Source organism: Sus scrofa, chromosome 6 (genome assembly GCF_054392235.1).
Source record: "Sus scrofa isolate SSC_HxYL_T2T_F1_AM1 chromosome 6, Sscrofa_HxYL_maternal_Yorkshire_Landrace_v2.0, whole genome shotgun sequence".
NCBI classification, from domain to species: Eukaryota; Metazoa; Chordata; class Mammalia; order Artiodactyla; family Suidae; genus Sus; species Sus scrofa.
Window position 1 is genome coordinate 19,680,222 of NC_139388.1, and position 13,849 is coordinate 19,694,070.

The 13,849-nt window shown below is 55.5% G+C and overlaps 1 long non-coding RNA gene across 1 annotated transcript; it reads right to left on the bottom strand.

Moving 5' to 3' along the window:
• Positions 1 to 6,875: 6,875 nt before the first annotated feature.
• On the bottom strand, positions 6,876 to 13,538 carry LOC146402234 (uncharacterized). Its single transcript, XR_014808625.1, has 3 exons — positions 12,780 to 13,538; positions 9,714 to 12,662; positions 6,876 to 9,596 (listed from the first exon to the last, which is right to left on the bottom strand). It is a non-coding gene; the product is annotated as an uncharacterized LOC146402234 (long non-coding RNA).
• Between the last annotated feature and the right edge of the window lie 311 nt (positions 13,539 to 13,849).

Here is a 13,849-nt window from a genome sequence, read left to right on the forward strand (position 1 = left end):
GCTGTTGATTGGGAGACCCCAGGCTGACCTGGGCTCTGGTGCCAGGAGGAAAGTGCCTGAGGGTCGTGCATGGAAGGTGGTCAAACGGTGATCCTTTGGTGAGCAGCTGTGTTAATCCCTGGGCAGTTTCTCGCCTGAGGTCTCCTGAAACGCCGTCCTTGTCTTTACCTTGGAGCCTCTTCCGTTCCCTCAATACAGCTGGTCCGGAAATCGGACCTAAGGCTGGTAGATTGACTGCGAAAAAGGGAGGTGTCCCCAAGAGTCCCCCCAATCCCCTGGGGAACAGAGCTGTCTTTGTCCCTGTGGCGGGCGTGCTCACCTCTGCTGCTGGGAAAACATCGACGTGCAGACAACTCAGGCCAGCTGCGGTGGGGTCCATACACTAGGAAGCACGAGGGAAAGAGAGGACAAAAGGAATGAACAGAAAGAAGCAGTATTCTGGCATAGGAATGAAGGCGTCACAGCTGGAAAGCTATGAACAAAATCAGTGGGTACATACCTACGGACCTGTCTCCATAACGGCATCGTGGCAGGGCTATCTCCCAAAGGGAGAAGGCTGTCCTGATAGGATGGGTTGGGAGCTGAAGGTTTGCATGGAGTGGCAAGGTGGAGGTGGGCCTCCAGGCTCCGAAAGCCTTTGAGAGAGCAATGGCCCTCCTGGATTGGCCCTTCTTGCTAGATCAGGCCGGCGGCGGGGGCGGCCGCGGCGGCGGCAGCGCAGCTGCGGGGGAAGGCCATTCCAGGAGCATATTGCCCCCAGCCAGTGCCGCCCTGGGGGGCGGCTGAGGCAGAGAGAGGAGGAAAACCTGAGAGTTGCTGTTAGAGCAGGTGTCCACAAGACGGCGCCAGAGCACCTTCTGGACCCAGGTGCAGCGGCAAGGCTGCAGGTGCAGGCTGAGTGGTGGGATGGAGAGTGTGTGGATAGGAAGCCACAGCAAGCGCCCAGAGGCCTTTGCGTTGGTTCCTGGGCACCGGGGACTGTCTGGTCCAAGACGCCTCCTGTCAGGCAGAGGACACAGGCGTCCCTGTAGCATTGGGAGGTGGATCGGCAGCCTGGTGGCTTGGGAGTGTGCTTCGAAGGCTGCTGGAAGGAGTCACTGGGTGTCGGAACGCCTTGTGTTCCTCCAGACGCAGGAGCGGAGACCCGCCCAGCATCTGTGTGGTCTCGGGAGCTGGCCATTTGCAAGGCCCTGACCGTCGGTGGTGGATGTGGGTGGAGAATCAGGCGGCTGCTGCTGCTGCTGCTGCTGCTGCTGTGGAAGGAATGGGGGGCTTTGGTGGCTTTGTGGTGGACCCAGAGCTGGGCGAATCCCTGTGCTTCTCCCTTCCAAAGGCTCAGGGGAGTTTCCTTCTTGCCTTTTGAGAGGAGCCTCCCGTTTCCGGACGGGGCCAGGGTATGGAGGCCTGAGCGAACCCAGGTCTGGTGAATGAAGCAGGGTTGATTGGAATCACCCAGCAAGCTCTCAGGGAGTTCCCTCGTGGCTGCCTGGCTTGAGAGTGTCTATCTGTCAGTGCTGTGGCTGTGGACATGGCTCCAGCGAGATCCAAGTCTGGCCAAAGGGCACCCCATTGTCACAGGGGGCATCGAGATCCATTTATAAAGACGAAGAGATGGGGACAGTATGAGCTTAATTGAGAAAGAAGAAAAGGGGTACACATGCTTATTCTGACAGTGTAGCTAAGGGTATTGCCAGATGAGGCAGTCCCAAAGGCTCTCCTGACCCTCTGCCTCAGGTGGCAGAGTGTTTGAAGGGCAAGCCTTGGGATGGACAGCATCGCAGTGGATTCATTGCCGGGGCAGAGTGTATCTGCATGCCACACATGGGGGCAGGAACATCAATTAGGGATTTAGAAACATAAAAGGAAATGCTAGTACAGAAAGAAATTTATCCACGCTTGGTCATCACGTCGGGTCCCAGCTCATAGTGCCAGTGCCCCTTGTCAGGGTCAACGGAGCCCGCCTGGCTTCTCCTGAGAGGCAGGGCTATGTAGCATAGCACATGCTGTGGGGAATCCCAAGCCATTAAGGGTGTGGGATTTTATCGGTGATTATTTTCCATTCTCACGGATGTATGGTGCCCAGTTTCACTTGAGCACAAACGCGATCCAGTCGTACATGTATATGCATCTTCTTGTGGTCGCAGTGTCTTCCATTTTGGTTCCACAGAAGTGGCCAGGTAGAATCCCTGTGCTATAGAGCAGGACTTCATTGCTAACACATGCCAAACACAAGAGGTTGACTCTACCACTCCCAAATCCCAGGCCTTCCCACAGCCTCCCCCTACCATCTGGCAACCACAGCGATGTTTTCCAGTCTATGAGCTGCTTCTACATAGAAAGGTTCGTAGGTTCCACTTGCTAGCTTCCACATAGAAGGGATAGCCCTTGGTATGTGTCGTTCGTGTTCCGACTTAGTTCACCTAGTATGAAACGAGGTGTCACCTAGCTTCTCGTGCCACCTACATGGCTGCGAATGGCATTTTCCTCTTGCTCTGGGGTTTTCGGGGTTCTGCTTTTTTTTTTTTTCTCAATGTTTGAGGAGCATTCCAATGTGTACATATCCACTCTCTTCCTAATCCAATCATCTCTCGATGGACATTGAGTTGTTTTCCATGGCTGGCTATTGGGAAGTGTGCTGCATGAACATAGCGGGGGCTTTTACATTTTTCACAGACCCAATTCCGGAAATAGGACCAAGAGTGGGAGGCCTGGGTGCTGAGGTCGTCCGCTATTGATTTTTGTGGATTCCCTCGATCGTGTGGTCCATCGCGGTTGTCCACACGTACAAAAATACCCACCGTGGAGGAGGGCATCTTCTTGTCCACACCCTCTCAGGGATGTGTGCCTTGTAGACTTCCTAATGGTGGCCCTTCAGAGAGAGGTGGGTTGGTCCTGCAGAGTCCCTTTGACGTGCATGTCTCTCCTCATGAGGGATGCGGGGCACATGTCTCCCAGTGCTTTTTGCCCTCTGCATGTCTGTTTCGGGAAATGTCTCTTGAGGTCTTTTGCCATTTTCCCCTTGGGTTTGGGGTTTTGTTGGGCTGTTGGCTGGTGTCTGCGGTCGAGCTGTTGATTGGGAGACCCCAGGCTGACCTGGGCTCTGGTGCCAGGAGGAAAGTGCCTGAGGGTCGTGCATGGAAGGTGGTCAAACGGTGATCCTTTGGTGAGCAGCTGTGTTAATCCCTGGGCAGTTTCTCGCCTGAGGTCTCCTGAAACGCCGTCCTTGTCTTTACCTTGGAGCCTCTTCCGTTCCCTCAATACAGCTGGTCCGGAAATCGGACCTAAGGCTGGTAGATTGACTGCGAAAAAGGGAGGTGTCCCCAAGAGTCCCCCCAATCCCCTGGGGAACAGAGCTGTCTTTGTCCCTGTGGCGGGCGTGCTCACCTCTGCTGCTGGGAAAACATCGACGTGCAGACAACTCAGGCCAGCTGCGGTGGGGTCCATACACTAGGAAGCACGAGGGAAAGAGAGGACAAAAGGAATGAACGGAAAGAAGCAGTATTCTGGCATAGGAATGAAGGCGTCACAGCTGGAAAGCTATGAACAAAATCAGTGGGTACATACCTACGGACCTGTCTCCATAACGGCATCGTGGCAGGGCTATCTCCCAAAGGGAGAAGGCTGTCCTGATAGGATGGGTTGGGAGCTGAAGGTTTGCATGGAGTGGCAAGGTGGAGGTGGGCCTCCAGGCTCCGAAAGCCTTTGAGAGAGCAATGGCCCTCCTGGATTGGCCCTTCTTGCTAGATCAGGCCGGCGGCGGGGGCGGCCGCGGCGGCGGCAGCGCAGCTGCGGGGGAAGGCCATTCCAGGAGCATATTGCCCCCAGCCAGTGCCGCCCTGGGGGGCGGCTGAGGCAGAGAGAGGAGGAAAACCTGAGAGTTGCTGTTAGAGCAGGTGTCCACAAGACGGCGCCAGAGCACCTTCTGGACCCAGGTGCAGCGGCAAGGCTGCAGGTGCAGGCTGAGTGGTGGGATGGAGAGTGTGTGGATAGGAAGCCACAGCAAGCGCCCAGAGGCCTTTGCGTTGGTTCCTGGGCACCGGGGACTGTCTGGTCCAAGACGCCTCCTGTCAGGCAGAGGACACAGGCGTCCCTGTAGCATTGGGAGGTGGATCGGCAGCCTGGTGGCTTGGGAGTGTGCTTCGAAGGCTGCTGGAAGGAGTCACTGGGTGTCGGAACGCCTTGTGTTCCTCCAGACGCAGGAGCGGAGACCCGCCCAGCATCTGTGTGGTCTCGGGAGCTGGCCATTTGCAAGGCCCTGACCGTCGGTGGTGGATGTGGGTGGAGAATCAGGCGGCTGCTGCTGCTGCTGCTGCTGCTGCTGCTGCTGCTGCTGCTGCTGTGGAAGGAATGGGGGGCTTTGGTGGCTTTGTGGTGGACCCAGAGCTGGGCGAATCCCTGTGCTTCTCCCTTCCAAAGGCTCAGGGGAGTTTCCTTCTTGCCTTTTGAGAGGAGCCTCCCGTTTCCGGACGGGGCCAGGGTATGGAGGCCTGAGCGAACCCAGGTCTGGTGAATGAAGCAGGGTTGATTGGAATCACCCAGCAAGCTCTCAGGGAGTTCCCTCGTGGCTGCCTGGCTTGAGAGTGTCTATCTGTCAGTGCTGTGGCTGTGGACATGGCTCCAGCGAGATCCAAGTCTGGCCAAAGGGCACCCCATTGTCACAGGGGGCATCGAGATCCATTTATAAAGACGAAGAGATGGGGACAGTATGAGCTTAATTGAGAAAGAAGAAAAGGGGTACACATGCTTATTCTGACAGTGTAGCTAAGGGTATTGCCAGATGAGGCAGTCCCAAAGGCTCTCCTGACCCTCTGCCTCAGGTGGCAGAGTGTTTGAAGGGCAAGCCTTGGGATGGACAGCATCGCAGTGGATTCATTGCCGGGGCAGAGTGTATCTGCATGCCACACATGGGGGCAGGAACATCAATTAGGGATTTAGAAACATAAAAGGAAATGCTAGTACAGAAAGAAATTTATCCACGCTTGGTCATCACGTCGGGTCCCAGCTCATAGTGCCAGTGCCCCTTGTCAGGGTCAACGGAGCCCGCCTGGCTTCTCCTGAGAGGCAGGGCTATGTAGCATAGCACATGCTGTGGGGAATCCCAAGCCATTAAGGGTGTGGGATTTTATCGGTGATTATTTTCCATTCTCACGGATGTATGGTGCCCAGTTTCACTTGAGCACAAACGCGATCCAGTCGTACATGTATATGCATCTTCTTGTGGTCGCAGTGTCTTCCATTTTGGTTCCACAGAAGTGGCCAGGTAGAATCCCTGTGCTATAGAGCAGGACTTCATTGCTAACACATGCCAAGCACAAGAGGTTGACTCTACCACTCCCAAATCCCAGGCCTTCCCACAGCCTCCCCCTACCATCTGGCAACCACAGCGATGTTTTCCAGTCTATGAGCTGCTTCTACATAGAAAGGTTCGTTGGTTCCATTTGCTAGCTTCCACATAGAAGGGATAGCCCTTGGTATGTGTCGTTCGTGTTCCGACTTAGTTCACCTAGTATGAAACGAGGTGTCACCTAGCTTCTCGTGCCACCTACATGGCTGCGAATGGCATTTTCCTCTTGCTCTGGGGTTTTCGGGGTTCTGCTTTTTTTTTTTTTTCTCAATGTTTGAGGAGCATTCCAATGTGTACATATCCACTCTCTTCCTAATCCAATCATCTCTCGATGGACATTGAGTTGTTTTCCATGGCTGGCTATTGGGAAGAGTGCTGCATGAACATAGCGGGGGCTTTTACATTTTTCAAAGACCCAATTCCGGAAATAGGACCAAGAGTGGGAGGCCTGGGTGCTGAGGTCGTCCGCTATTGATTTTTGTGGATTCCCTCGATCGTGTGGTCCATCGCGGTTGTCCACACGTACAAAAATACCCACCGTGGAGGAGGGCATCTTCTTGTCCACACCCTCTCAGGGATGTGTGCCTTGTAGACTTCCTAATGGTGGCCCTTCAGAGAGAGGTGGGTTGGTCCTGCAGAGTCCCTTTGACGTGCATGTCTCTCCTCATGAGGGATGCGGGGCACATGTCTCCCAGTGCTTTTTGCCCTCTGCATGTCTGTTTCGGGAAATGTCTCTTGAGGTCTTTTGCCATTTTCCCCTTGGGTTTGGGGTTTTGTTGGGCTGTTGGCTGGTGTCTGCGGTCGAGCTGTTGATTGGGAGACCCCAGGCTGACCTGGGCTCTGGTGCCAGGAGGAAAGTGCCTGAGGGTCGTGCATGGAAGGTGGTCAAACGGTGATCCTTTGGTGAGCAGCTGTGTTAATCCCTGGGCAGTTTCTCGCCTGAGGTCTCCTGAAACGCCGTCCTTGTCTTTACCTTGGAGCCTCTTCCGTTCCCTCAATACAGCTGGTCCGGAAATCGGACCTAAGGCTGGTAGATTGACTGCGAAAAAGGGAGGTGTCCCCAAGAGTCCCCCCAATCCCCTGGGGAACAGAGCTGTCTTTGTCCCTGTGGCGGGCGTGCTCACCTCTGCTGCTGGGAAAACATCGACGTGCAGACAACTCAGGCCAGCTGCGGTGGGGTCCATACACTAGGAAGCACGAGGGAAAGAGAGGACAAAAGGAATGAACGGAAAGAAGCAGTATTCTGGCATAGGAATGAAGGCGTCACAGCTGGAAAGCTATGAACAAAATCAGTGGGTACATACCTACGGACCTGTCTCCATAACGGCATCGTGGCAGGGCTATCTCCCAAAGGGAGAAGGCTGTCCTGATAGGATGGGTTGGGAGCTGAAGGTTTGCATGGAGTGGCAAGGTGGAGGTGGGCCTCCAGGCTCCGAAAGCCTTTGAGAGAGCAATGGCCCTCCTGGATTGGCCCTTCTTGCTAGATCAGGCCGGCGGCGGGGGCGGCCGCGGCGGCGGCAGCGCAGCTGCGGGGGAAGGCCATTCCAGGAGCATATTGCCCCCAGCCAGTGCCGCCCTGGGGGGCGGCTGAGGCAGAGAGAGGAGGAAAACCTGAGAGTTGCTGTTAGAGCAGGTGTCCACAAGACGGCGCCAGAGCACCTTCTGGACCCAGGTGCAGCGGCAAGGCTGCAGGTGCAGGCTGAGTGGTGGGATGGAGAGTGTGTGGATAGGAAGCCACAGCAAGCACCCAGAGGCCTTTGCGTTGGTTCCTGGGCACCGGGGACTGTCTGGTCCAAGACGCCTCCTGTCAGGCAGAGGACACAGGCGTCCCTGTAGCATTGGGAGGTGGATCGGCAGCCTGGTGGCTTGGGAGTGTGCTTCGAAGGCTGCTGGAAGGAGTCACTGGGTGTCGGAACGCCTTGTGTTCCTCCAGACGCAGGAGCGGAGACCCGCCCAGCATCTGTGTGGTCTCGGGAGCTGGCCATTTGCAAGGCCCTGACCGTCGGTGGTGGATGTGGGTGGAGAATCAGGCGGCTGCTGCTGCTGCTGCTGCTGCTGCTGTGGAAGGAATGGGGGGCTTTGGTGGCTTTGTGGTGGACCCAGAGCTGGGCGAATCCCTGTGCTTCTCCCTTCCAAAGGCTCAGGGGAGTTTCCTTCTTGCCTTTTGAGAGGAGCCTCCCGTTTCCGGACGGGGCCAGGGTATGGAGGCCTGAGCGAACCCAGGTCTGGTGAATGAAGCAGGGTTGATTGGAATCACCCAGCAAGCTCTCAGGGAGTTCCCTCGTGGCTGCCTGGCTTGAGAGTGTCTATCTGTCAGTGCTGTGGCTGTGGACATGGCTCCAGCGAGATCCAAGTCTGGCCAAAGGGCACCCCATTGTCACAGGGGGCATCGAGATCCATTTATAAAGACGAAGAGATGGGGACAGTATGAGCTTAATTGAGAAAGAAGAAAAGGGGTACACATGCTTATTCTGACAGTGTAGCTAAGGGTATTGCCAGATGAGGCAGTCCCAAAGGCTCTCCTGACCCTCTGCCTCAGGTGGCAGAGTGTTTGAAGGGCAAGCCTTGGGATGGACAGCATCGCAGTGGATTCATTGCCGGGGCAGAGTGTATCTGCATGCCACACATGGGGGCAGGAACATCAATTAGGGATTTAGAAACATAAAAGGAAATGCTAGTACAGAAAGAAATTTATCCACGCTTGGTCATCACGTCGGGTCCCAGCTCATAGTGCCAGTGCCCCTTGTCAGGGTCAACGGAGCCCGCCTGGCTTCTCCTGAGAGGCAGGGCTATGTAGCATAGCACATGCTGTGGGGAATCCCAAGCCATTAAGGGTGTGGGATTTTATCGGTGATTATTTTCCATTCTCACGGATGTATGGTGCCCAGTTTCACTTGAGCACAAACGCGATCCAGTCGTACATGTATATGCATCTTCTTGTGGTCGCAGTGTCTTCCATTTTGGTTCCACAGAAGTGGCCAGGTAGAATCCCTGTGCTATAGAGCAGGACTTCATTGCTAACACATGCCAAGCACAAGAGGTTGACTCTACCACTCCCAAATCCCAGGCCTTCCCACAGCCTCCCCCTACCATCTGGCAACCACAGCGATGTTTTCCAGTCTATGAGCTGCTTCTACATAGAAAGGTTCGTTGGTTCCATTTGCTAGCTTCCACATAGAAGGGATAGCCCTTGGTATGTGTCGTTCGTGTTCCGACTTAGTTCACCTAGTATGAAACGAGGTGTCACCTAGCTTCTCGTGCCACCTACATGGCTGCGAATGGCATTTTCCTCTTGCTCTGGGGTTTTCGGGGTTCTGCTTTTTTTTTTTTTCTCAATGTTTGAGGAGCATTCCAATGTGTACATATCCACTCTCTTCCTAATCCAATCATCTCTCGATGGACATTGAGTTGTTTTCCATGGCTGGCTATTGGGAAGTGTGCTGCATGAACATAGCGGGGGCTTTTACATTTTTCAAAGACCCAATTCCGGAAATAGGACCAAGAGTGGGAGGCCTGGGTGCTGAGGTCGTCCGCTATTGATTTTTGTGGATTCCCTCGATCGTGTGGTCCATCGCGGTTGTCCACACGTACAAAAATACCCACCGTGGAGGAGGGCATCTTCTTGTCCACACCCTCTCAGGGATGTGTGCCTTGTAGACTTCCTAATGGTGGCCCTTCAGAGAGAGGTGGGTTGGTCCTGCAGAGTCCCTTTGACGTGCATGTCTCTCCTCATGAGGGATGCGGGGCACATGTCTCCCAGTGCTTTTTGCCCTCTGCATGTCTGTTTCGGGAAATGTCTCTTGAGGTCTTTTGCCATTTTCCCCTTGGGTTTGGGGTTTTGTTGGGCTGTTGGCTGGTGTCTGCGGTCGAGCTGTTGATTGGGAGACCCCAGGCTGACCTGGGCTCTGGTGCCAGGAGGAAAGTGCCTGAGGGTCGTGCATGGAAGGTGGTCAAACGGTGATCCTTTGGTGAGCAGCTGTGTTAATCCCTGGGCAGTTTCTCGCCTGAGGTCTCCTGAAACGCCGTCCTTGTCTTTACCTTGGAGCCTCTTCCGTTCCCTCAATACAGCTGGTCCGGAAATCGGACCTAAGGCTGGTAGATTGACTGCGAAAAAGGGAGGTGTCCCCAAGAGTCCCCCCAATCCCCTGGGGAACAGAGCTGTCTTTGTCCCTGTGGCGGGCGTGCTCACCTCTGCTGCTGGGAAAACATCGACGTGCAGACAACTCAGGCCAGCTGCGGTGGGGTCCATACACTAGGAAGCACGAGGGAAAGAGAGGACAAAAGGAATGAACGGAAAGAAGCAGTATTCTGGCATAGGAATGAAGGCGTCACAGCTGGAAAGCTATGAACAAAATCAGTGGGTACATACCTACGGACCTGTCTCCATAACGGCATCGTGGCAGGGCTATCTCCCAAAGGGAGAAGGCTGTCCTGATAGGATGGGTTGGGAGCTGAAGGTTTGCATGGAGTGGCAAGGTGGAGGTGGGCCTCCAGGCTCCGAAAGCCTTTGAGAGAGCAATGGCCCTCCTGGATTGGCCCTTCTTGCTAGATCAGGCCGGCGGCGGGGGCGGCCGCGGCGGCGGCAGCGCAGCTGCGGGGGAAGGCCATTCCAGGAGCATATTGCCCCCAGCCAGTGCCGCCCTGGGGGGCGGCTGAGGCAGAGAGAGGAGGAAAACCTGAGAGTTGCTGTTAGAGCAGGTGTCCACAAGACGGCGCCAGAGCACCTTCTGGACCCAGGTGCAGCGGCAAGGCTGCAGGTGCAGGCTGAGTGGTGGGATGGAGAGTGTGTGGATAGGAAGCCACAGCAAGCGCCCAGAGGCCTTTGCGTTGGTTCCTGGGCACCGGGGACTGTCTGGTCCAAGACGCCTCCTGTCAGGCAGAGGACACAGGCGTCCCTGTAGCATTGGGAGGTGGATCGGCAGCCTGGTGGCTTGGGAGTGTGCTTCGAAGGCTGCTGGAAGGAGTCACTGGGTGTCGGAACGCCTTGTGTTCCTCCAGACGCAGGAGCGGAGACCCGCCCAGCATCTGTGTGGTCTCGGGAGCTGGCCATTTGCAAGGCCCTGACCGTCGGTGGTGGATGTGGGTGGAGAATCAGGCGGCTGCTGCTGCTGCTGCTGCTGCTGCTGTGGAAGGAATGGGGGGCTTTGGTGGCTTTGTGGTGGACCCAGAGCTGGGCGAATCCCTGTGCTTCTCCCTTCCAAAGGCTCAGGGGAGTTTCCTTCTTGCCTTTTGAGAGGAGCCTCCCGTTTCCGGACGGGGCCAGGGTATGGAGGCCTGAGCGAACCCAGGTCTGGTGAATGAAGCAGGGTTGATTGGAATCACCCAGCAAGCTCTCAGGGAGTTCCCTCGTGGCTGCCTGGCTTGAGAGTGTCTATCTGTCAGTGCTGTGGCTGTGGACATGGCTCCAGCGAGATCCAAGTCTGGCCAAAGGGCACCCCATTGTCACAGGGGGCATCGAGATCCATTTATAAAGACGAAGAGATGGGGACAGTATGAGCTTAATTGAGAAAGAAGAAAAGGGGTACACATGCTTATTCTGACAGTGTAGCTAAGGGTATTGCCAGATGAGGCAGTCCCAAAGGCTCTCCTGACCCTCTGCCTCAGGTGGCAGAGTGTTTGAAGGGCAAGCCTTGGGATGGACAGCATCGCAGTGGATTCATTGCCGGGGCAGAGTGTATCTGCATGCCACACATGGGGGCAGGAACATCAATTAGGGATTTAGAAACATAAAAGGAAATGCTAGTACAGAAAGAAATTTATCCACGCTTGGTCATCACGTCGGGTCCCAGCTCATAGTGCCAGTGCCCCTTGTCAGGGTCAACGGAGCCCGCCTGGCTTCTCCTGAGAGGCAGGGCTATGTAGCATAGCACATGCTGTGGGGAATCCCAAGCCATTAAGGGTGTGGGATTTTATCGGTGATTATTTTCCATTCTCACGGATGTATGGTGCCCAGTTTCACTTGAGCACAAACGCGATCCAGTCGTACATGTATATGCATCTTCTTGTGGTCGCAGTGTCTTCCATTTTGGTTCCACAGAAGTGGCCAGGTAGAATCCCTGTGCTATAGAGCAGGACTTCATTGCTAACACATGCCAAGCACAAGAGGTTGACTCTACCACTCCCAAATCCCAGGCCTTCCCACAGCCTCCCCCTACCATCTGGCAACCACAGCGATGTTTTCCAGTCTATGAGCTGCTTCTACATAGAAAGGTTCGTTGGTTCCATTTGCTAGCTTCCACATAGAAGGGATAGCCCTTGGTATGTGTCGTTCGTGTTCCGACTTAGTTCACCTAGTATGAAACGAGGTGTCACCTAGCTTCTCGTGCCACCTACATGGCTGCGAATGGCATTTTCCTCTTGCTCTGGGGTTTTCGGGGTTCTGCTTTTTTTTTTTTTTCTCAATGTTTGAGGAGCATTCCAATGTGTACATATCCACTCTCTTCCTAATCCAATCATCTCTCGATGGACATTGAGTTGTTTTCCATGGCTGGCTATTGGGAAGTGTGCTGCATGAACATAGCGGGGGCTTTTACATTTTTCAAAGACCCAATTCCGGAAATAGGACCAAGAGTGGGAGGCCTGGGTGCTGAGGTCGTCCGCTATTGATTTTTGTGGATTCCCTCGATCGTGTGGTCCATCGCGGTTGTCCACACGTACAAAAATACCCACCGTGGAGGAGGGCATCTTCTTGTCCACACCCTCTCAGGGATGTGTGCCTTGTAGACTTCCTAATGGTGGCCCTTCAGAGAGAGGTGGGTTGGTCCTGCAGAGTCCCTTTGACGTGCATGTCTCTCCTCATGAGGGATGCGGGGCACATGTCTCCCAGTGCTTTTTGCCCTCTGCATGTCTGTTTCGGGAAATGTCTCTTGAGGTCTTTTGCCATTTTCCCCTTGGGTTTGGGGTTTTGTTGGGCTGTTGGCTGGTGTCTGCGGTCGAGCTGTTGATTGGGAGACCCCAGGCTGACCTGGGCTCTGGTGCCAGGAGGAAAGTGCCTGAGGGTCGTGCATGGAAGGTGGTCAAACGGTGATCCTTTGGTGAGCAGCTGTGTTAATCCCTGGGCAGTTTCTCGCCTGAGGTCTCCTGAAACGCCGTCCTTGTCTTTACCTTGGAGCCTCTTCCGTTCCCTCAATACAGCTGGTCCGGAAATCGGACCTAAGGCTGGTAGATTGACTGCGAAAAAGGGAGGTGTCCCCAAGAGTCCCCCCAATCCCCTGGGGAACAGAGCTGTCTTTGTCCCTGTGGCGGGCGTGCTCACCTCTGCTGCTGGGAAAACATCGACGTGCAGACAACTCAGGCCAGCTGCGGTGGGGTCCATACACTAGGAAGCACGAGGGAAAGAGAGGACAAAAGGAATGAACGGAAAGAAGCAGTATTCTGGCATAGGAATGAAGGCGTCACAGCTGGAAAGCTATGAACAAAATCAGTGGGTACATACCTACGGACCTGTCTCCATAACGGCATCGTGGCAGGGCTATCTCCCAAAGGGAGAAGGCTGTCCTGATAGGATGGGTTGGGAGCTGAAGGTTTGCATGGAGTGGCAAGGTGGAGGTGGGCCTCCAGGCTCCGAAAGCCTTTGAGAGAGCAATGGCCCTCCTGGATTGGCCCTTCTTGCTAGATCAGGCCGGCGGCGGGGGCGGCCGCGGCGGCGGCAGCGCAGCTGCGGGGGAAGGCCATTCCAGGAGCATATTGCCCCCAGCCAGTGCCGCCCTGGGGGGCGGCTGAGGCAGAGAGAGGAGGAAAACCTGAGAGTTGCTGTTAGAGCAGGTGTCCACAAGACGGCGCCAGAGCACCTTCTGGACCCAGGTGCAGCGGCAAGGCTGCAGGTGCAGGCTGAGTGGTGGGATGGAGAGTGTGTGGATAGGAAGCCACAGCAAGCGCCCAGAGGCCTTTGCGTTGGTTCCTGGGCACCGGGGACTGTCTGGTCCAAGACGCCTCCTGTCAGGCAGAGGACACAGGCGTCCCTGTAGCATTGGGAGGTGGATCGGCAGCCTGGTGGCTTGGGAGTGTGCTTCGAAGGCTGCTGGAAGGAGTCACTGGGTGTCGGAACGCCTTGTGTTCCTCCAGACGCAGGAGCGGAGACCCGCCCAGCATCTGTGTGGTCTCGGGAGCTGGCCATTTGCAAGGCCCTGACCGTCGGTGGTGGATGTGGGTGGAGAATCAGGCGGCTGCTGCTGCTGCTGCTGCTGCTGCTGCTGTGGAAGGAATGGGGGGCTTTGGTGGCTTTGTGGTGGACCCAGAGCTGGGCGAATCCCTGTGCTTCTCCCTTCCAAAGGCTCAGGGGAGTTTCCTTCTTGCCTTTTGAGAGGAGCCTCCCGTTTCCGGACGGGGCCAGGGTATGGAGGCCTGAGCGAACCCAGGTCTGGTGAATGAAGCAGGGTTGATTGGAATCACAGGGAGGTTCACTCGTGGCTGCCTGTCTTGAGAGTGTCTATCTGTCAGTGCTGTGGCTGTGGACATGGCTCCAGCGAGATCCAAGTCTGGCCAAAGGGCACCCCATTGTCACAG